The following is a 22,925-nucleotide window of genomic DNA, read 5'->3' on the forward strand; positions in this document are numbered from 1 at the left end:
CGGCCGCCGGCTCTGACGGCGAGTCGGCCACCGATGAGTCAAACTCGTTGTACCAACTTCAGGATGGCAGGCTCATGGGTTGTTCCGATGGTGACAGTATTCCGGACCTATTTGAGCCGCCAAGTCAGGTTGGAGTTTTTATGGCTGGAGCGCAGCCTGTTCAGAACCCCGCTGCTGGAGCGGGAACCCGGTGCCTTCGCCGGCTCAGGTGCTAATGGATCTCACGGACAAGATGACGGCCCTGTTAACCGCCACGGTTGACCCGGCGGATCAAGCTCGGCATGACGCGGAGGTGGCACAGTTAAAATTGGATCTAGTGAAGGCTAAAGAGGATCTTGCAGCGGAAGGGATCAGGCTGGCTGCGGAGAGGGCGGCTCTCGATGCCCAAACCCAGCTGATCCAGGCGCAGTCCTTCCAACTCACGATGGATCAAAACGCGGCCAATGAGGTCCTGAGAAGGAGGCATCAAAAGGCCCAATCTCGACTCCCTCCGGTTTACGATCCACGCAACCTCTTCAACACGCCAGGTGCAGGGTCTAGTAACCCGCCAGGGGTCATAGCGCCCGGGTCTGGACCCCTTACTCAGCCACGAGTGATGGGGCCTCCCCAGGTGCCCCCTGCCCCGCCTCAGTATGTGCCAATACCCCCGGGTCATTATAATAACCCGCTGGAGAACATGGTCGTTGCGGCAGCACGGCTGGCGGCTCTACCAGTTGACGGCGACTCTCCGACGGCTATTGAAACCCGCCGGGTCAGGGAACTCCTTCAGACAGCACTGGCGCAGCAAGAGGCGTACTCCTACAGCCGGGACAGGATCCACTCGACCCCTCGTCCAGGCCAGAGCCCGAGTTACAGCCGGCACATGGTCTCAGCAACCGGCTCAAGTAACGTCCGACGCCATGACCCGCCCCCTGGCCATGGCCCGGCTCATAATGGAGCCTTTTACGCAGCAGACCAAGCGCGGCAAGAGGCGGAGCAAGTGCCTCAATTGACGGCTTACCAGACCCCCCCGGCTTATCCGACGACTTCCATTGATGTGGGTATCCCTACCAGGACCGGGGGTGTCCCTTGCTTAGTGCCAGCTATCCGTAATGAACGTCTACCTAAGGACTTCAAGGGCCCTAGGAAGGTGCCTAACTACACAGCTGACTTACAACCCGCAGCTTGGATCGAGAGTTATGAGATGGCTATGGAGCTACTGGAGGTCAGTGAGGCGGCCATGGCCAAATATTTTACCATGATGTTAGATGGGACTGCCCGCACTTGGTTGAAAGGGCTACCACCGAATTCCATTGGGTCTTGGGCTGAGCTGAAAGCCCGGTTCATCCAAAATTTCAAAGATACCTGTAGGCAGTCTATGTCAATTGTGGATTTGACTAACTGTAAGCAGCAGGAGGGTGAGTCTACGACACATTGGGTTCGCCGGGTTAAGGAGATCATACACTCGTCAGACAAGATGGATGCCGGCTCAGCGGTTTTAATGCTGGAGCAGAATTGTCGTTTTGTGCCCCTGAAGATGAAACTCGGGCGGCTTAAGCGCGACTGCAGTGATATGGGTACACTAATGGCAGCTCTTGTCAAGTACGCCGATTCTGATGGTACCAAGGATCCCCCTTCAGATGATGAAAGGGCAGGGAAGGGAAAGAAGAACGGCAATGGCAAGGGTCCTCAGTTTAACCCGGGGAACCAAGGAGGAGGCAAGCGCAAGGCAGATGGCAGCCTAGAGTTTGTGGCCAACGCCAGCGCACAAGGCAATAACCAGCGACGCAAGGGGAGGCCCCCTCCCCGAGGCGGCGGGTCAGGACCTTCACTGGAGCAGCTGTTGAATGAGCCTTGTCCGAGGCACGGCTCTAGAGAGAAGCCAGCGACTCATCTATGGAAGGATTGTGCAATCATGAAGGCCTTTAAGAACTACAATGGCCCGGGCGGCGGCTCAGGCGCCGGCGGCTTTCATGGCCCGGGTGGCGGCTCAAATTCCGGTCCTCAGAACGGTCAAGGGGGCTTTAATCAACAGTCTGGCCAGGGTCATCAACAGCAGCAGGAGGTTATCAGACCAATCCAAAGCAGCTTAGCGGTGGACAGTATCATGTGTTTACCACTAGTTTGTGCAAGCGAGATCAGAAGCTTCACAAGAGGGCTGTGAATGCTGTTGAGCCGGCGGTTCCACGCTACTTGCGGTGGTCTGAACAGCCTATAGTATGGAGCAGGGAGGATCACCCTCCCCGGGTGGATAACCCGGGCCACTTGGCATTAGTGGTGGCCCCTCAAGTGGGAGGATATAAGTTCACAAAGGTGCTCATGGACGGAGGCAGCAGCATCAACATCCTCTATTATGAGACTTTCCGCCGTATGGGGTTGGTTGATAAGAACCTCAGCCAGTCAAACACTATCTTTCCATGGCGTAGTACCTGGTAAGTCGGCTTATCCAGTCGGCAAGATCGAATTGGAAGTGGCCTTTGGTGATGAGAACAACTACAGGGTGGAGAAATTGACCTTTGAGGTGGTCAAGATAAGAAGTCCATACCATGCTATATTTGGACGGCCGGCTTACGCCAAGTTCATGGCACGGCCGTGTTATGTGTATTTACAGCTCAAGATGCCGGGTCACAATGGGACCATTACGGTTCACGGCAGCCGGAAAGTGGCTCTGGAGTGTGAGGAAGGCGATGCGGCTTATGCAGAATCTGTGTGTGCTACAGAGGAGTTGAAGTTTTACAAGGACAATGTTGACCCAACAGATATGACCTCTCTGAAAAAGCCAACTACAGAACAAGAGCCGGCAATGAAATTTAAATCAGCTGATGAGACTAAACTTGTTGATTTCGTTCCAGGTGACTCATCTCAGCAGTTTAGCATCAGTGCAAATCTGGATCCAAAATAGGAAAGCGCGCTCATCGAGTTCATCCGTGAGAATAGGGACATCTTCGCATGGAAACCTTCTGACATGCCAGGTGTACCTAGAGAACTCGCTGAGCATACTCTCAATGTTGATCCTAAATTTAAGCCGGTCAGACAGTTCCTTCGGCGGTTTAATGAAGAGAGGCGGAAAGCTATTGGTGAAGAGGTGGCCCGGCTCTTGGCGGCCGGGTTTATCGTTGAAGTCTTTCACCCAGAGTGGTTGGCTAACCCGGTGCTCGTACTCAAGAAGAACGGCACCTGGCGGATGTGTGTGGACTACACGGACTTGAACAAGGCGTGTCCGGCTGATCCTTTTGCCCTCCCCCGTATTGATCAAATCATTGATGCTACGGCAGGTTGTGCACGTCTAAGTTTCTTGGATGCTTATTCCGGTTATCATCAGATTAAGATGGCAGTTAAGGACCAGGAGAAGACGGCGTTCATTACTCCCTTTGGAGCCTTCTGCTATGTATCCATGCCTTTTGGACTCAAGTGTGCACAGGCGACTTACCAGCGTTGTGTACAGAACTGTCTTCATAAACAGATTGGGCGTAATGTTCACGCTTACGTGGACGATATTGTGGTTAAGTCCATAAAAGAGGAAACCCTGATAGATGATTTAAGGGAAACCTTTGATAATCTCCGGGTCTATAAGATGATGCTTAACCCGGCCAAGTGTGTCTTTGGTGTTCCTGCAGGCAAACTCTTGGGCTTTTTGGTTTCTGACAGAGGCATTGAGGCTAACCCGGAGAAGATCAAGGCCATCACCTCCCTGGCTAAGCCGGCGTGTATAAATGACGTTCAGCGCTTGGCGGGTCGCGTTGCTGCTTTAAGCCGGTTTATAAGCCGTTTGGGTGAGAAGGCCATGCCCTTATATCAGTTGATGAAGAAAACTGATAACTTTGTCTGGAATGATGCAGCTAATACCGCCTTTGAGGATTTGAAGAAGCAGCTGGCAGAGCCCCCAGTCCTTGCTGCTCCGGTTGATAAGGAGCCCTTACTACTGTATGTGGCAGCAAACGCACGAGCTGTCAGTGTGGCCATTGTGGTAGAGCGCAAGGAGGAGGGTAAGGAACATCCGGTTCAGCGGCCGGTTTATTATGTCAGCGAGGTGCTCATTGAGTCCAAGCAGCGGTACCCGCATTGGCAGAAGCTCGTGTATGGTGTGTTCATGGCAAGCCGGAAACTTAAGCATTATTTTCAGGGTCATCCCATCACTGTGGTCAGCTCTGCCCCCCTTGGTGACATCATCCAAAACAGAGAGGCCACAGGGAGAATTGCTAAGTGGGCTATAGAACTTGGACCTCATGGTCTCAAATATGTGCCACGCACTGCTGTTAAATCTCAGGCCTTGGTGGATTTCATCAATGATTGGACAGAGTCACAAGTGCCTGAGCAGAAGCCGGATAACACATATTGGACTATTCACTTCGATGGGTCCAGGCAGTTGGAGGGCTCGGGGGCTGGTGTTGTATTGGCTTCCCCCAAAGGTGACAAGTTCCATTATGTGCTACAGTTGATGTTTCCTTGCACTAACAATGCGGCTGAGTACGAGGCCTTGCTCCACGGTCTTCGGATGGCTAAGGAAATGAGCTTGAGCCGGGTAAGATGCTTCGGTGACTCAGACTTGGTGGCTCAACAAGTATCAGGCAAGTGGGACTCTAAGGACCCGCTCATGGCGGCTTATCGCCGCGAAGTTGATGCCATTGCTGGGCACTTTCAGGGCTACCAAGTAGAGCACATTGATCGCAGGAAGAACGAGGCGGCTGATGCCTTAAGCCGGCTAGGCTCTCAGCGGAAGCCGGTGCCGCCTAACACTTTCCTGGATGTTCTGTATAGCCCTTCGGTTAAGTTGCCTACGGAGGAAGACTTGGCTGTCCCTGACCCGGAGGCACGACTGGTGGCGGCTCTCCATATCATACCAGATTGGACAATGCCATATCTGGCTTACATGACCCGGGGCGAGTTGCCTGAGGATGAAACCTTGGCCAGGCAAATAACCCGGCGGGCCAAGTCAATGATTGTTATTGATGGCGAGTTACATCATCGCAGTGTTACAGGAGCGTTTCAGCGTTGTGTCTCCCCTGAGGAAGGTCAAGAGATCTTGCGTGAGATCCATGAAGGGGATTGTGGCCATCACGCCGGCTCAAAGTCTCTTGTGGCCAAGGCTTTTCGTCATGGTTTTTATTGGTTGACGGCTCATGCTGATGCAGAAGACTTGGTCAGTAAATGTGATGGCTGCCAGAGGTTCTCACGACGGGCTCATGTGCCGGCTCAGGAGCTGAGGATGATCCCAATCACTTGGCCCTTTGCGGTCTGGGGGCTTGATATGGTGGGGCCTTTTAAAAGGTCCAAGGATAAGAAGACCCACCTCTTGGTGGCAGTTGATAAGTTCACAAAGTGGGTGGAAGCTGAGCCAGTTAGCAAGTGCGATGCAGCCACGGCGGTTCAATTTATGAAAAAGGTGATTTTCCGCTTTGGTTTTCCGCACAGCATCATAACTGACAATGGCACCAATCTCTCCAAGGGCGCCATGGAAGAGTTTTGTCAACGAGAGCATATCCGACTTGACGTTTCCTCCGTGGCTCATCCTCAATCCAATGGTCAAGCTGAGAGAGCTAACCAGGAGATTCTGAAGGGCATCAAGCCCCGGCTTTTGGTCCCTTTGCAACGGACGCCGGGTTGTTGGGTAGAGGAGTTGCCCTCCGTCTTATGGAGCATCAACACTACTCCTAACAGGTCTACAGGCTTCACGCCTTTCTTCATGGTTTATGGAGCAGAAGCAGTCCTCCCCAGTGACATCCGTCATGACTCACCTCGCGTGGCGGCTTATGTTGAGACGGATAATGAACAGGCGCGCCAAGATGCTCTTGACTTGTTGGACGAACAGCGTGATGTGGCAGCAGCCCGTTCAGCGATTTACCAACAAGACCTGCGCCGTTATCATAGCCGCCGGGTCAAATCCCGGGTCTTCCAGGAAGGCGACCTAGTGCTCCGGCTGATCCAGGATCAAACAGATGCACACAAGTTATCCCCACCTTGGGAAGGGCCCTTTGTGGTCAGCAAGAACTTGCACAATGGGTCATACTATCTCATTGACATTCGGGAGCACAAAGATTCACGTAAGTCGGAGGAGGAGACCCGTCGGCCGTGGAACATAGCTCAGCTTCGGCCTTACTACACTTGAGCCGCCGGCTCTCGTGATGTACATACTTCTCTCAGCCATGTATATATTATGATAAAGCAATAAAGCAGGACCTCTGTCCTATTTTCTCCTCCAAATATGCGCGTGTTGTTTTTATTACAAGATTACATGATGACTTAAAGGAGGATCCGGCTTATGATCGTATTCGAATCTAGCCGTAAGCAGTAAAGTCACTTGGGGGCTTCCTGTTCAAACATGGGTCGTATTCGAACCAAAGAGAACATAGCTGTCGATACCCATTTGATTGGCAAAGTGCCGAGCTCATTGGGAGGTTACCTTTGGTCACATTTGAATCATAGTTTAACCTCTCTGAGAACCGACGTGGATCGTATTCGAATCAGCGTCGTTAAACAATTTCTTAAAATCACTTGGGGGCTTCCTGTTCAAACATGGGTCGTATTCGAACCAAAGAGAGCATAGCTGTCGGTACCCTCTTGATTGGCATCGCCACACCCACTGGGGGCTATGTGATCGTATCCGAATCTTAGCTTAACCCCTTTGGGCCGGGTTTCTGGTCGTATTCGAACTGGAAGCCCCTAAGTTCCTATGTTCTATCACAAGTTTACTCTGATTATGTCAAGGTGTGTACGGCCGGGTCTCGCTTTGCCGGCTTAACTTTGGTTTACGATGTTAGTTGAACACCATGGGTGTCATCAAGACAGGTAACTCGGAGTTAAGATATCAACCTTGTTACCCGGGTTATCTAAACCGGAAGTATGCTTACAGGCCACTAAGGGTGTTATTACGACTGTGTTAAGGATATAATTGAGGACCAGTCTTTTTTGATTCATATTCCGGGTTATCTATCCGAAACACCTGATTCTCAGGGCGGTAAGCCGCCTCGAGACTTGTGATTTGCCTTTTTATGCAGGATACTTAAAGGCACCTCTTTCAGGTGGAGAAAAACAAAGGGATGATTATGACCCGGAGAAACATCAAATAGACAATTTCATAAGACCTTGGCATTTAATACGTGCACGATGGCACGGCAGAGATAGACTGTTGCACCTACTCTATTACAAAACTCATCAAGTCTGAAAAGGGTGGAGCATTGTTTGGTAAACCGCCAGCCGAGTTACGATGCCCGCTGAGTGGAAGTCTCCGGCTCGTTCCTGTCCTCTCCTCCGGCTGATCCCAAGACCTGGAAGGTTGATGACTTCCAGTCGATGTCGCGGAGAGCCTCGAATTGGGCTTCCTCGTCAATTAACCCGGCCGGGTCAATCTCCGGGGCGAAGGTGTGCTGACGAGCCGGCGGGATCAGGTTGAGGGCTTCATAGCGAGGGGTTGGAATCCTCTGATTCTCCGCGTCATAACCCGGCTGGTACTTGGTCAGATCTGTGTCGTTCCCGATGAGGGTGGCCACCGGGCGTACAGCCTTCACGCACGCTGCGAAGTCCTTCTGATCGAAAGCTGAGCCGTCTTCCTTCAGGCTTGGATAGCCAAGGGCGATGTCCGCCGGGTCTAACTCCGGCAGGAATGCCTTGGCCCGGCTCAGCGCGGCGATCGCTCCGGCTCTCGCAGAAGCCCGTCGCAGCTCTTGGATCCGCTGAGGCAGAACGGCGAGCCGGCGCAGGACTTCTGCCAGGTGAGTCGGCACCTCGTTGGAGAGGGCCACCACAGCTAAGGCACGCTGTGACCCGGTGTAGAGCTGCTCCACCAGGGTATACACGGCCTTTAGCTTGGTGACCACGCTCTGGTTGAGGTTGGCACTTCTGGGACCTGTTTAACAGAATCAAGTAAGTCGGCGACAAGGATGAATCATGAGATATAAACATTCTAACATTGATGAAAGCCGGTGAGGCGACTTACCGAAGATGGCGGCCACCATTTGGGAAACCTGGCGCTTTAGGCCGGAGAGCTCGGCGGTCTTCTCAGAGAGAGTCTTCTCCGCCTGTTCTGCCCGGGTCACCAGTGCGGCCTTCTCTTCAGCCCAGGCCTTCCGCTCGGCATCAAATTCTGTCTTCAGCTTCTCTTGAGCGGCGATGCTGGAGACAAACTTGGCATTTGCCTTCCGGGTCTCCATCTCCTGCGTCTTCAGCCGGCTCTTGAGATCCGCAAGGTCCGACTCTAGTTTCTTGCCAACAGCCTGTATAAATTTCCGGGTTATGACATGAGCAGTTACTATATAAGTCCCAAGCACTTTCCAAGCAAAGATACTTGGCACTTGGGGGCTAATGCATATTGAACGTATCTATCTACATACAGCCGGCTCAATTGAGTAAGCCGGAACCTAAGTCTACAACATATTCAAATCATAAGTCGTCGACTTGGGGGCTAGCATGGCAAAGATAACTATGTAGTAAGTAAGAAGATAACAGAAGGATACCTCAGATTTTTGCTGGATCTGGTTTACCATGGCGACCTCGGCGTCCCGGCTCTTGTGTACTTGGCTGATGTAGCCAGAGACGAGCTCTCCAATGCTCAGGTTGCTGTAGTTGGAGAGGTCCAGATTCGCCCGGTGGGGCTGGAGCAGCTCCCCCTTAGCGGAGCATTTGGCCAACACGGTCGGTCTCCCCGGCTCAACAAACTCCGTCCGGGTGATCACCACGTCCGGGTCGTCTGCTGGTGGAGCTGAGCCGGAGGCCTCCGGGTTAACCGATGCTTCGGTTGTTGCCTTGGTAGTTGGGGCAGCGGCTTCAGGTGCCGTGTCCATTGGAGTGGTGGCTTCGGGGGCGGAGGCAGCTGGCGGTTCTTGAGCCATCACCTCCGGTTCAGGCAAATCCGGCACTCCAGCCGATCTGGTCTTCTTTGCTCTTTTGGTGAGTTTTGCCTGAGCACTGAAAAGACAGAAGTGTTAAGCACACAAAGAGTAAGTACAGACAAATATAATGTAAGATGGTTGTCATTACCCGGGCGCGGTCTTGAAAGCTGGAAGGCTCGACTGCATAGAGTCGCCCGAAGAAGGGGAGGTCTCCTGATAATTGGAGTCAGAAGAATTGAGTGGCTGACGGATGACACCCGCCAACGGATGAAAAGGGTACAAGTGAGAAAAAACCTCAGTTCGACGCTTCCTTGTTGCGTCGGGTAGCCCGGCGGAGAGATCGGTGTCCTTGTTGGTCCGGGTGTGACGCGGGCTTTCATGAACCTGTCGCTTAAAAATAAATTGAGGGTCTTGGTAAGCTAAAGGATGTGAAAAGCTTACTTTCCGGGTTACCCTTCAGACTTTTAGCTGTGGCAAGGGCTCCGAGTCGGAGGAAAGCGACATTACCTCTTCAACCACCGGGTTACTTGCGCCGGTGTCATCCTGTCAATGAGCAAGTATTGATAAGGCGGACAGCAACAAACAGTGAATATAATAAGGACTTAAATGCTCAGGAGTTACTTCTGACTCAGAGCTGTCCCTTAATTGCATCAGCTCCGAAGCAGTAGGCCTGCTTCCCTTTTTGCAAGGGGCGGCTTTCTTGGCGGCTTTTTTCGCCTTCCTGGCTTTCTTGGCCTCCTCATGGTCATATTTGACCCGCCAGAACTTATCATCAGCCTGAAAAATACAATGACGAATTCTTAAAACGGTTCAGACGAAGGTTATATGCAGACAAAGAAAAAAGTTAAAGTCAGCGGCTTACCGCTGGGGCTGGATTGGTCTTGCAGAAGGGGGCTAACCCGGCCCTTCCGCAGTCTGCCAGGCTCTCGTTTAAAAGAGCCTTGGTCTCCTCTTCTGCAACGTCTTCTGGAAGATCATTGCGGCTGTGCCTCTGAGGGTCATCCTTTCGCCCTGTGTACTCACACATTAAGCCGGGGCGGCGGCTCAATGGGATCACCCGCCAGGAGATCCAGACCCGGACCAAGTCAATTCCGTTCAGACCGTTGCCCAGGAGGGCCTTGATTTTGTTGATAGTAGGAAGCAGAGGCTGGCGCTCCGCTTGAGTCAGCTTGTCCGACAGTGGGTGAGTCGGCTCCAGACGTGTTGGGCGAAAGCCGGGCAGCGGGCTTTCATCAGCCGGGGACGTATCTTGGCAGTAGAACCAAGTCATGTCCAGTCCTTGGGGTGGCTCGGTGGCTCTGCATAAGGGAAAAGACAATCCCTACGCCGCTGTATGGAGATGCCACCTAACTCCAGACTTGGCCCGTTGGCGCACTCATTCTGGCGGTTTAAATAAAAAAGCTCTCTGAAGAGCAGCAGACTAGGTTCTTCTCCAAGGTAAACCTCGCAGAAGACTTGGAAATTGCAGATGTTGGACACTGAGTTGGGGCCCTATATCTTGAGGCCGCAAGTCGAAGAAGTTGAGCACGTCCCTAAAAAACTTTGAGCCGGGCGGTGCGAAGCCCCGGCTCATGTGATCCGCGAAAATCACTACCTCCCCATCCTTTGGCTGTGGTCTCTCTTCTGACGGGTCAGGGGCACGGTAGGACATGACTTCTTTCTTAGGCAGATATCCGGACTTAACAAAATTGGCTAGGGTCTCGTTGGTGACGTTGGACCTCATCCAGTTGCAAGTGATGGGAGCCTTAGGAGGCATGGTGAAAGTTGGCAGTCTATGACAAAAAGGAGAAATGTCCGGGTTAATTTTAAGCTGGAGGTCTACAATTCACAACTAAGGTGGCGGCTTATGAAGGGGACTAATGATATATACTCTGGTACAGTGGGTTATTTAAGCCACAGGGGCATTCAGAGTAAGTTGGTTATCTACGGACTTACCACAGTTAAGCCGGAGGATTCTACGAAGCATGGTTTTCTTTAAAGCCGGAGGATTCTACGGCGCGTGGTTTCTTTAAACCGGAATTGTAAGCCGCCAAGGTTCAATGGTTGCAGTTTTTACTAAGTGTGGTAAAACAGGTTTCACATATTGCAGTAACTTTTTTGGATCAAAATGGTCGGGCAAAGGAAAACATTTCTAGACCTAGAAACTGAAGTGAGGGAGTTCTTGGGTTCGAACAAGGTTCTTATGCAGTACAAGGAAGGCTACTTGCGTGTGAAATGGATCTTAAAACAACTACCGCACTAGTTCTATGCAGGCCTAAGATCAAGCAGGAGCAGCAACTAGGAGAACTACCGAACTTGCGGGCAATGGTGACGAACACGAAGAACGTGGATGAACCCTACTGCAGATCTACTCTACGGGGTAGTGAGAACTTACCGGAGCTGAAGAGGTGCGGGAGTCGCCGCCGTTTATCTGGTCCGAGTCAGGGTGATGCAGCGGCCAAAGTTGACGAAGACCGGAGGCGAGACGACGGCGGCGAAGTGCGAGCTCAGGGAGAGAGGCAGCGGCGCGAGGAGGAAGAAGAGTGGCAGAGAAGCCCGTCGGGCCGGCCTATTTATAAGGCAAGGTCATAAGTGGGCGCGAGATTCAAGGAGACCACGGCGTGGTTATCTCCCCCCCCACGGCGCCTCGATTTTCGGGATGACAGTAAAAGCAAAGATCCGTTGCGGATCTGGTGGAGTAAAAAACGGGCTTAATGGAAGATGACGTCACGGCGGATTATCCGGAGGCCGGAGGATGACGTCACGCCGGGTTATGGCCTTCACATGAATGGTAAGCCGGAGATTTTTTCTGTCGGCAGAGTCGAAGATTGACATGAGCCGGCTCAAATCAATCTGGGGCCTAATGTTGAGGATATAGACCTTAGAGTCACCCGCCAGGAGGGGCCGGGTTACTCTAATGGTCATTACCAGAAGCCCGGAGCCAAGCTTGAAGACGGTGGGCCAGAGATGGGCTTAAGACCCGGATATGGCTTAAGGCCCGTGGTTACAAACGTTATTATGGTAGAACTTGTAGTGCAAGGCAAGTATGATTGAGAGTCCGAGCCGGACACTCTTATGAGCCGGCCGGGACTCTAAGGGCTGCTGGGCGTCAGCCTCTCTATATAAAGGGACGACCCGGCAGCGGTTTAGGTACGAAGAACAATCTCATCGAGAGCCGGGCATAGCAGTTTAGCTCCCTGGTGATCATAACCCTAATCAATACCACCTCAAACTGGACGTAGGCTTTTACCTTCACCGAAAGGGGCCGAACCAGTATAACCCTCGTGTTCCTTGTCCCGCATTAACCCCTTCAAGCTTCCTAGTTGCGATGGCTCCACGATTAAGTCCTAGCCCGAGGACATCTGCCGTGATAATTCCACGACACAACCCATATTCCCAAGAGGGAACGGAAGCGTGCACTAAGGGACGTCTATGCGATGGAGCCAGTCGCCCCAAAGTTCAACCCATGGTCCTTGTCGGGACCCCGATTCCAAGTCACACCGATCTAGCCTGTAACACCTCATATCACTTTGCGGCCTCACGCACGGTACTCCCACGGGTGTCGCCCTTACCATGGCTCGGGACCGTTTGCGCCTTTTGGCTCGCGTATATGACAATGTCGCTAGCATCCATATGATAGAGAACCCGGGCCGACATGGCTAGTCGTGAACCCAAAGCGGCACTAACGTATGGGGACAGGCATACATGAATCAACATCGAACGTGTCGGTCAGCAGCGTGCGAATCCGGGCTGTAGCACTGGGCTAACAGGACTCCGGGAACCCGGGCTGTAGCAGGCTAGGCAGGACTCCGGATGTCACCGCGTGACATTTCTCCGAAGGGACAGACACAGGAACGAAGTGAAACACATGCCGGCCAGTCAAGTGTTCCGGAGCAGTAGTGCTGGGCTAGCAGGACTCCGGTGAACCGGGCTGTAGCGGACTACTATGGCTCATGGAAGCACAAGACTACATTTCCCCATAAGAGAGGCTGCTAAGGATAGACAACTAGATTGTCGGATCCCACACATACCAAGCATTTCAATCATACACACAATATGCTCGATATGTGCAAATACAACATGGCATCACAACAAGACTCTACGACTCAGAGTATTTATTCATTAGGCCCCGAAGAGCCAGATATTACAAACATGGGTCTCATGACCCAACATTCAGAGCATACAAGTCAAAGCACATGCGGAAGCTTAACATGTCTGAGTACAGACATCTACAAATGAAAAAGGCTGAGAAGCCTGACTATTTACTAGATCCTGCCGAGGGCACAAGATCGTAGCTGAGGTATCAAGCTAAACGTCGAAGTCCACACGGAACTACTAGCGAGACTGGTATCTCTCTGCAAAACATAAAATAGGCAAACGTGAGTACAAATGTACCCAGCAAGACTTACATCAGAACTAACTACATATGCATCGGTATCAACAAAGGGGGTGGTGGAGTTTGACTGCAGCAAGCCAGCTTTGACTCGGTGGCTATCCTAAACTATGAATGCAAGTAACTCTTTGAGGTGGCGCACACGAGTCCACATAATCACCATATCAATACTCCACTATGGATCCGCTCCCGTCTCCCTACGAGAACGCCATCCATAGCACTCACGGTTATCTTGCGCATTTTAGAGTATCCACTTTCACTTGTCTATGAACTGTTATAGGCAACCCAGAAGTCCATTTCCGCGGACACGGCTATTCGAATAGATCATATTAACCCTGCAGGGGTGTACTTCGTCACACACGCTCTCACCACTTACCGCCGCTTACACAGCATGTACTCGGCAACCTTCAAGCGGAAGCCCAGTGAGGTTGTCGGCCACAGCCTACCTAAACACTCAAGTCTCTAGTCCAGGTTTATCGCCTATTCAGGTTCCATCCGCAGGGAGTCCGGCCGAGGTTTCCACATACGGCCCCAAACGATGTGTGCGGGGTTCCGAGATACCAAACGGGCGCCCGGCATGCCCGGCCACGTGCCTACCGCATCACAGCCCACCCCTCCGGTCAGCGCTGCCCACGGCCTCCAGCATACTACAAACACCAGAAACTACTTGCAACTCCTGGACAGAGGACAAGGGTGATTAAGAAGCCGAGAGGGTCCATTGGTTTCGGGCCCAATGCGTGGTAGTAACTGTATCATGGATCACAAACACAGAACTCAGTTCCTGAGGACGGCTTCAATGAGACAACCCACCATGTACTCCTACATGGCCTCTCACCGCTACCTTTACCAAATCGTGTTCACACACTTAGCTCACACACAGTAGGACATGTTCATCACCCTTCCAACTCATCCCCGATGAATCAGACCTGACACAACTCTAAGCTTAGCAGGCATGACAAATAATCATAAATGAGTAGGCACATCAGGGCTCAAACAACTCCTACTCATGCTAGTGGGTTTCATCTATTTACTGTGGCAATGACAGGTCATGCAGAGGATAAAGGGGTTCAGCTATCGCAGCAAGTAACAGATGAATCGTTGTTGTCCTAATGCAGTAAAAGAGAGCAGGAGCGAGACAGTCGGATTGTATCGGAATGAACAAGGGGGTTTTGCTTGCCTGGCACTTCTGAAGACATTATAGTTCTTCATCGGTGTCATCGATCACGTCATCGGAGCATCGGCTACTGAGAGGGGACGGTTACCGGCAAACAGAGAAGGACACAATCAATGCAATGCGACAATATGATGCATGGTCATGACATGTCAAGAATGTTACGATTTACACTAATGCATCTAGCAACAGTTTAAATGAGGTCCATATGAACTAAGGGTTCATATGCAAACTCCATATTTAGCATTTATAATGTCATTATCATGTTTTCACCTATACAGCAGGTATAACTTAGTTTGACATGCATGAAAATGATACAGATGGATAGATTGCATTTTTTGATCATTTTTCATATATAAATTATTTCATTCTGAGCTACGGTTGATTTTATATGATTTTTAGAAGTTTATACTATTTTTTGGAATTTTCTGAATTAGTTTAAATCCAGAAAAGGATTAATTGCGTCAGCACTGCGTCATGCCTGTGTCAGCAGGTCAGCAGCGCTGACCAGGGTCAAACCTGATGTGTGGGGTCCACACGTCAGTGACACCTGGTGCTAACCCGCGTTGACTAGCACTTTGACCTGCTGCGGGGCCCATTCTCAGTGGCTAAGGGCGGCTGAGCTGGCAGGGATTAGAGCTAATGACTGCGCCACGTCGGTCCTCGCCGGAGTTTCGCCGGCGACAACCAAAACTGCGGCGGCAACTCGCCGGACTTGAGCTACAGACGGCGGTTGGACGCGCGGAAACCACCAGGAGGTAGCCCACGCTCTTCCGCATCCAGGGGAGGTGTCAGAAGGTCGCGGGGTGGCCTGGTTCGCCAGCGGCGAGCACTTGGGCGGCCGTCGGAGCTCGGGCAATGGCGGAGATGGCGCTACAGGGCACGGCAGGGCGAACCCGTGGGTGCTTCAGGTTCACAGGAGCGCGGCGAGCACGCTGGTGATGCTCGGGCGAGCGGCCGAGCTCAGGAGCACGGAGCTCGTTGGCAATGGCGGCGGCGAGCTTCGGTGCTCGTGGGGAATGGTGCTACGGCAACCAAACGGGGACAGGGTTAGGGGGAAATGACCGGGGGCTCACCGTGGTCACGGAGAGGTTCTCGGCGAGCTCGGGGAGGCACGGACGGCGTCGGAATTTGGCGGCGGCGATGCACGGCCGTGCGCGGAGACGACGGGTCGATGGCGAGGCGACAGGGCGTCCGGCGATGCTCGCGTTGAGGGGGAGCTTCAAGGCGTCGAGGCGGAGCTCGTGGACTCATTGGCGGGGCGAGGGGTGGCCGGTGGCCATGGCTACGGCGAGTGGCGTCGACGAGCTCCGCTCGGGTGTGCTCGGGAGAGGGAGCAGAGGGCGAGGGAGAGAGCAGGGAGTGAGGGAGAGGAGCGAGGGGGCCGAGGGGAGGTGCGTGGCGTTCACAGCCGCGTTGGGAAGCGGCGGAAAGTAGGAGGTGGCGCGGGCGCGTGCCGGCGTGCGGCGAACACACGCCTCGCGTCCTTCTGGCGCGAGGTGGGAGGTGACTCGCATCGGCCAGCTGGGCTGGGCCGGCTCCTGGGCCGCACAGGTGAGGCCAGGTAAATTTTCCCTCCTCTCTGACTTTTATTTCTCTTTTCTAATTTTTCTGCTATTTGTTTTGACTCGATTTAAACATCAAATCATTTTCTAAACTTTCTGTAAATTGTTATGTGAGCTCAGAAACTAGTCCAAGGTCACAGGCAACTCACAAAAATATATGAACTTTATTTCTTATGTAACAGAAATAAATCCAACCCAAATATGTAATTGATTTAATTCAAGAAGGCCCAAAATAAATATTTCTGTGATTCCAAAAATATTGGTTTGAATTTTATTCTTGCCAATATTTTTCAATGTTTAACAGGAACATTTTCTTGGGCTTCTTTGAGAAGATTTTAATGTTGATCATTTTAAAAAGGTTTCTGAGGCTTTGAAAATTCCCCAATTCAAATTTCATTTGAATTTAAACATGATGCATGGATGCAAGAAAAATCAAGCAAGGGCTGATCTGGGGCTGTGACAGTCCTCTTGTCGATCACCTTCGATCGCAGGGACCACCCCACTAGTATCCGCCATGGCGGTTCTGCCGCATTGGTCCTTGACCCAATCATTGACGGATTTCACCTCACTCGAGTCCTTATGGACGGTGGCAGCAGCCTGAACCTGCTCTATCAGGATACAGTGCGCAAAATGGGCATAGACCCCTCGAGGATCAAACCCACCAAAACTACCTTTAAAGGTGTCATCCCAGGCGTAGAGGCCTTTTGCACGGGCTCAATCACACTGGAAGTGGTCTTCGGATCTCCGGACAACTTCCGAAGAGAAGAGTTAATCTTCGATATCATCCCCTTTCGCAGCGGCTATCACGCACTGCTCGGACGAACTACATTTGCCAGATTCAATGCGGTATCGCATTATGCATACCTCAAACTCAAAATGCCAGGACCACGCGGGGTTATAACAATTAATGGAAACACAGAACGCTCGCTCCGCACGGAGGAGCACACTGCGGCCGTCGCAGCAGAAGTGCAAACGAGCCTTATTAGGCAAACCGCCCATTCGGCGAAAAAGACCCCGGACACCTTCAAGCGTGTCTAGAGTACCCCGCAGGAGGATCGCCAGGCACGTTTTGAGCTCGCCTAGCAATTCGGCCTCCGTCCTAGTCCCAGTCAAGCGGCAAAATTTGCGCCGCCCGTACATAACTACGCACTCAAGATACCATGGGCATAGGCGAAGGCACGACTACGGCACGTCCCACAATGCGGCTCAACCACCCCAGGGGCCGTATACCTTTATCATTTTCTCTCTTTCAGGACCTTACTCTCTGGAAGCCCTTTCCGGCAGTCTGATCATTGGACCCATTGCGGGAAGGAAATACCAAGGAAGCAAGACGCTCTGACGTACAAGGGAGTCCCCAGGTGGTCTCTGATAACGATCGATATACCTGTTTTACATACCCATACGTAGCTTGCCCTTGGATAGGACATGTCAAATAGTCCTATTTTTTGCTTATTGCACTACTTGTATCCGTACACTTTGACGTATTATTTAAATAACAATGCATAGCGTTAGCCTATTATTGCATTTACTTTTTTTTCCTTGTCTGCTTATTTACGACAAATTGCACCCGTACATTCTGGTACGACTAGTGCGCCAGGGGCTTCAGTGTACCCCATAACACGGCGTGGAAAGTCCAAACACTTTCGACAGTGCGGCACCCCGAACTTATAGGATTATATGCATCAGCTCCGAATCATGTCTTGGATCAATAGTTGGGTTTGCCCGGCTCCCATGTTTTGGTACCTTACGTTCCGCTATATCGGCTAAGGTAGCACTGGGAGAACTACTGCGATTGTGTCCCGGTTCTTCCGGACAAGCACCTCAGTAGAGAAAGCCGAAAACTAACTGTCATGATGCGGCGAGAGCTGGTCGCTATTCGAGAGGTCTCAAGTCCTTAAAGACTTCTTCCGCTTCGGGCGAGGAGTCGGCCTTGTCCGATTTAGGCGTATATAGCGCCCCAAAATTCGGCCTTCCGAATACTAGGGGCTTCGCCAAAATTTAAAATTGTAGACTTCTATGGCTAAGTGAGAGTGATAAAGCTTTATAGTCCGATTGCCTGGTTCATTGTGCTGAACACCTCCTTCGAAGGACCCAAAATTGGGATAACGAGTGATCAGGTTTATCCCGAACACCTCAGTACTAGTTACATGGGGGAAGAAGCCGACGACTGGCCAACTCTCAGATTTTATAAACGGCCGCACAGAAGGTAATATTTTAAATTAACAAGCATTGCATAACACAGATGAACTCGTTTCATATTACAGGATCACATGAGTACATTGATTCAAATATTACATCCTTAGCACATTCCTCCGCCACAAGGCGGGCACCCTTCAGGACACTGTCATAATACTTTTCGGGGTGGCGATGCTCCTTGCCCTCCGGCGGCCCTTCCTTCACCAGCTTTTCAGCGTCCAACTTCTCCCAGTGCACTTTCGCCCGGGCAAAGGCCCTGCGCGCACCCTCAATGCAGAAGAACCACTTTATGACTTCAAACCGTGGGCAGGCATTCACAAGCCACCTTACCAGACCGAAGTAGCTACCAGGCAGGGGCTCACCAGGCCACATCCGGACTATAAGACCTTTCATGGCCTGTTCGGCCGCCTTGTGAAGCTCGACCAGTTGCTTCAGCTGGTCGCTCAAGGGCATCGGATGTTCGGTCCCAGTATACTGAGACCAGTAGAACTCCGCGGCATCCGACACACTGCGGGGTAGGTCTGCGAACGCTCCTAGAGAGCTCCGAACTTGGGTAAGTAAAAGGAAAGTTTCCTTCACATGCTTGCTTTGCATAATGAATGCCTTACCTGCCGCAATCTTCTTAACCGCCTGAATATCCTGGAGGCCCTTTTGGGCTTCGGCCTTGGCATGTTGTGCGTTTTCGAGGGCCTTCGCAAGCTCGGACCCTTGCGTCTTAGAGTCATGCTCCAAGGACTCGTGTTTCTTGACGAGAGCCTGGAGCTCTTGTTGCACCTCACCGACTCGGGCCTCTTGCTTCTCTCGCTCGATGTGCTCCTTGGCCGCTTTGTTTTCGGCCTCAGACAGCGCCTTCTTCAGGGCCGCCACTTCGGTCGTGGCCCCTAGCAAAATTCATGACGATCCTATTATTCAAAAACCACATTTTTCTTTAACAATATACAGACGGGGTGTCACTTAACTTTGTTCTCTTCGAGCTGCCTCTTGGTAAGGCCGAGCTCTTCCTTGGACCGCTCAAGGTCCCGCTTCAGTGCGGTGACCTCCGCAGTACGAGCGGCAGCGGCCAGCAGTGAAGCCTGCTTATTCACATAGACACATTCTGATTAGACTCCTGCGATTATTATGTGATCCTCTGTTCGGCCTTTCTTCGCGAACGCCAAACAAAGCATCAGGGGCTACTATCTATGTTGTAACATTTTCTAATAATTTTATTACTTACCTCAAAGCCTGTTAGGAGGCTGGCACATGCTTCAGTCAGTACGCTTTTGGCGGACTGAACCTTCTTGACCACCACACTCATAACAGTACGGTGCTCTTCGTCAATGGAAGTGCCGCGAAGCGCTTCTAGCAATTTGTCCGATGCCTCTGGATGGACAGAGGCCATCGGCACAGATGGCTTTCCCCCCTTGGCGAGGGGTTGCCTGACAGAATCCGGAACCACTCGAGGTTCTGGCGCAGTATTCGGCTGGGGGCTAGACTTGCTGCCCCCGGCATTAGGGCCCAGGGGAGTCTTGCCCCTCGTGCGCCCAGCGCCTGGAATGTCGCCTTGGGGCGCCTCCGAAACTGTCTCCCCTTGGTTCAGTGCCCTTTGAGACAACACCTCGGCATCGTCCATAGGGCGGGGGGAGAGGCGGTCGGGAGTGAATCGCTGTTCATATCCGACGGACCCAAAGAATCATCCAAAGAAGATACGTCGATATGGGCTCGGGATGGACTGCATAATCATGTTCGGTGTGATAAGAAGCAATGAAATAAAACATAGCAAGAACTATTATGGTAACCACGACTTCGCCAGGGGCTTGTCCCTGGGTAACCACTCCTCGTCGCTGAAAGCGGCCGTCGTGGAGCAGTCCGGAAGGAGGGTCCTTCCCTTCTTGGACCCTTCGGCCTCCCCTGATGGGGCGCCCTTCCTTTTCCTATCCCCCCCGGCTGGCGGGGGGGGAGAACTTTCCTCTTCCTCCTCCTCTTTTTTGTGGGCGGAGTGCACCTCGGTGTTTTCGGACGATGAGTCCGATATAACCTTGCGCCGGAGACCTTTCCTGGTCCCCGTGGCCTTCTTCTTGGCCTTCTTCTCCGGCGCCTCATAAGGCGCCAGGACCAGCAGCTCCGTTAGGAGAGCATCTGTTGGATCTTCGGGCAGGGGGGCTGGACAATCGATCTGCTCCGCTGTTGCTACCTAGTCCTATTAAAAGGCGTGGAGGCTCAGATCCCTCACACGGTTATACTGGGGAAAAGAACATCTTATGAGATATAAAAGACTTACCGGATTGGCAGGGCGCTTTGCGCTGAGTCCGCGATCCTGGGTAATGGGAGGAGGTACCTCGACGCCCTTGAACAGCACCTTCCAGACGTCCTTGTGCGTCATGTCGAAGAGTTGTCGCAGCGTCTGGTGCTTAGCCGAGTCAAACTCCCACAAATTGAATGCCCGTCTTTGACATGGGAGGATCCGGCGGAAGAGCATGACTTGGACCACGTTGACAAGCTTGATTTTCTTGCTTATCATGTTTTTTGACGCAGGTCTGGAGTCCGGTCAGCTCCATCGATGAACCCCAGGATAGGCCCTTCTCTTTCCAGGAGGTGAGCCGCATGGGGATACCGGATCAAAATTTGGGGACCGCCACCCAGTTGGTGTCGCGCGGCTCGGTGATGTAGAACCATCCCGATTGCCACCCCTTTACGATCTCCGCATAGGAGCCTTCGAGCCAGGTGACGTTGGGCATTTTCCCCACCATGGCGCCTCCGCACTCCGCTTGCTGGCCGACCACCACCATCGGTTTAACATTGAAGGTCTTCAGCCACAGGCCGAAGTGGGGCTTATTGCGGAGGAAGGCCTCGCATACGACGACAAACGCCGAGATTTTGAGGATGAAATTGGGGGCAAGATCATGAAAGTCCAGCCCGTAGTAGAACATGAGCCCGCGGACAAATGGGTGGAGGGGAAATCCTAGCCCGCGGACGAAATGGGTAAGAAATACAACCCTTTCGTGAGGTTTGGGGTGGGGACGATCTGCCCCGCATCTGGGAGCCGGTGCGCGATATCTGCGGCCAGGTATCCGGCTTCCCGGAGCTTCATAATGTTCTCCTCCATAACGGAGGAGACCATCCACTTGCCTCCCGCTTCGGACATGCTTGGAGTGATTTTGCGGAGAAAATGCGAACTTGGGCGCTGGAGCTCGAGTGCGCGAGAATGGATGGGCAGGGAAGAAGAGGGCGTGGGTAAAAAGGAGGAGTCCTTGCCCCTTCATAAGGGCGGTGCAAACTGTGCACCTCCTCACCTGCCTGGTAAACTCACTTATTCCCCAAGCGCCGTAATTGATGGCACTGTTGGGTTACCCACACCCGTATTGATGAGAATCCCGTGATAAGGGGACATGATCTCTGCTTCGACAAGACGTGCCAATAAAACCGCCTCGCAAGATGTGCAGGGGCAGGCTGGGAAAAACGGTTCGTAATGACCGGGCCGCGGCGTGATGTCACGCTATGAAATGTGTCAGCAGATTAGATTTGTGGAAATATTATACTCTCTACAGTGGTATGTGGAATTTGTTTTGCAGAGCCGGACACGATCTTTGTGTTTAAAATCTTCTATGGAGTATTCGGAGGAAGAACCCGCCTTGCAATGCCGAAGACAATCTGCGTGCCAGACTCATCGTCATTGAAGCCTGGTTCAGGGGCTACTGAGGGAGTCCAGGATTAGGGGGTCCTTGGACAGCCGGACTATATCCTTTGGCCGGACTGTTGGACTATGAAGATACAAGATTGAAGACTTCGTCCCGTGTCCGGATGGGACTCTCCTTTGCGTGGAAGGCAAGCTTGGCAATTCGGATATGTAGATCTCCTCCCTTGTAACCGACTCTGTGTAACCCTAGCCCCCTCTGGTGTCTATATAAACCGGAGGGTTTAGTACGTACAACAACAACAATCATAATCATAGGCTAGCTTCTAGGGTTTAGCCTCTACGATCTCGTGGTAGATCAACTCTTGTAATACTCATATCATCAAGATCAATCAAGCAGGAAGTAGGGTATTACCTCCATCAAGAGGGCCCGAACCTGGGTAAACATTGTGTCCCCCGCCTCCTGTTACCACCCGCCTTAGACGCACAGTTCGGGACCCCCTACCCGAGATCCGCCGGTTTTGACACCGACAGAGGTAGTACTACCTAATACCTATAATGCTTTATGAAATTGATATCTAGTAGTACCTAGTATCTGGAAATTGCAGTTTATTGAAACTGAAACTAGGTAGGAAGCTGGGGGGAAATGATGAAACACATAGCAGTAGCGAGGGGCTAGGAAAGCGCTACAGCTAACTAATAGTAGCGTGTTCTGGAAAAGCGCTGCTGATATAGTCAATAGTAGTAGCGCGGGTACAGATCGCGCTACTACTAATAGTTAGCTTAGCGCCTTATTAGTAGCGTGGCTGCCCGCCCTGCTGATAGCCTCAAAACCCGCGCTACTGCTAGGGTTTTCCCTAGTAGTGGTAAGCCAAGGGGAGTGCCCATACCCGATACTCAATTTTCTTTTGGTGATGAAGAAGAAGGTGGTGGTGATGATGAAGTAGCGATCTTATCCTTCATGATCAAGAGATTGTCCAATCTACGGATGACGCTCCGGAGGGCGATGATGTGCTCTTGCAAGAGAATATTTTCACGGGTGAGATATTTATTTTGCACACGAACCGTTTTGATGATCCGGAAGGCTTCGATCTCGGTGGGGGTGAGATGATCATCGTATGGTTTAATGATATCTTCTTCTTCCTCAGCAGGCCAGGCCTGCTCAACCACCGGCGCTTGATCTCCGGTAGCATCCTCTTCCACT

This window comes from Triticum aestivum, chromosome 3D, assembly GCF_018294505.1.
Source record: "Triticum aestivum cultivar Chinese Spring chromosome 3D, IWGSC CS RefSeq v2.1, whole genome shotgun sequence".
Classification (NCBI taxonomy): Eukaryota; Viridiplantae; Streptophyta; class Magnoliopsida; order Poales; family Poaceae; genus Triticum; species Triticum aestivum.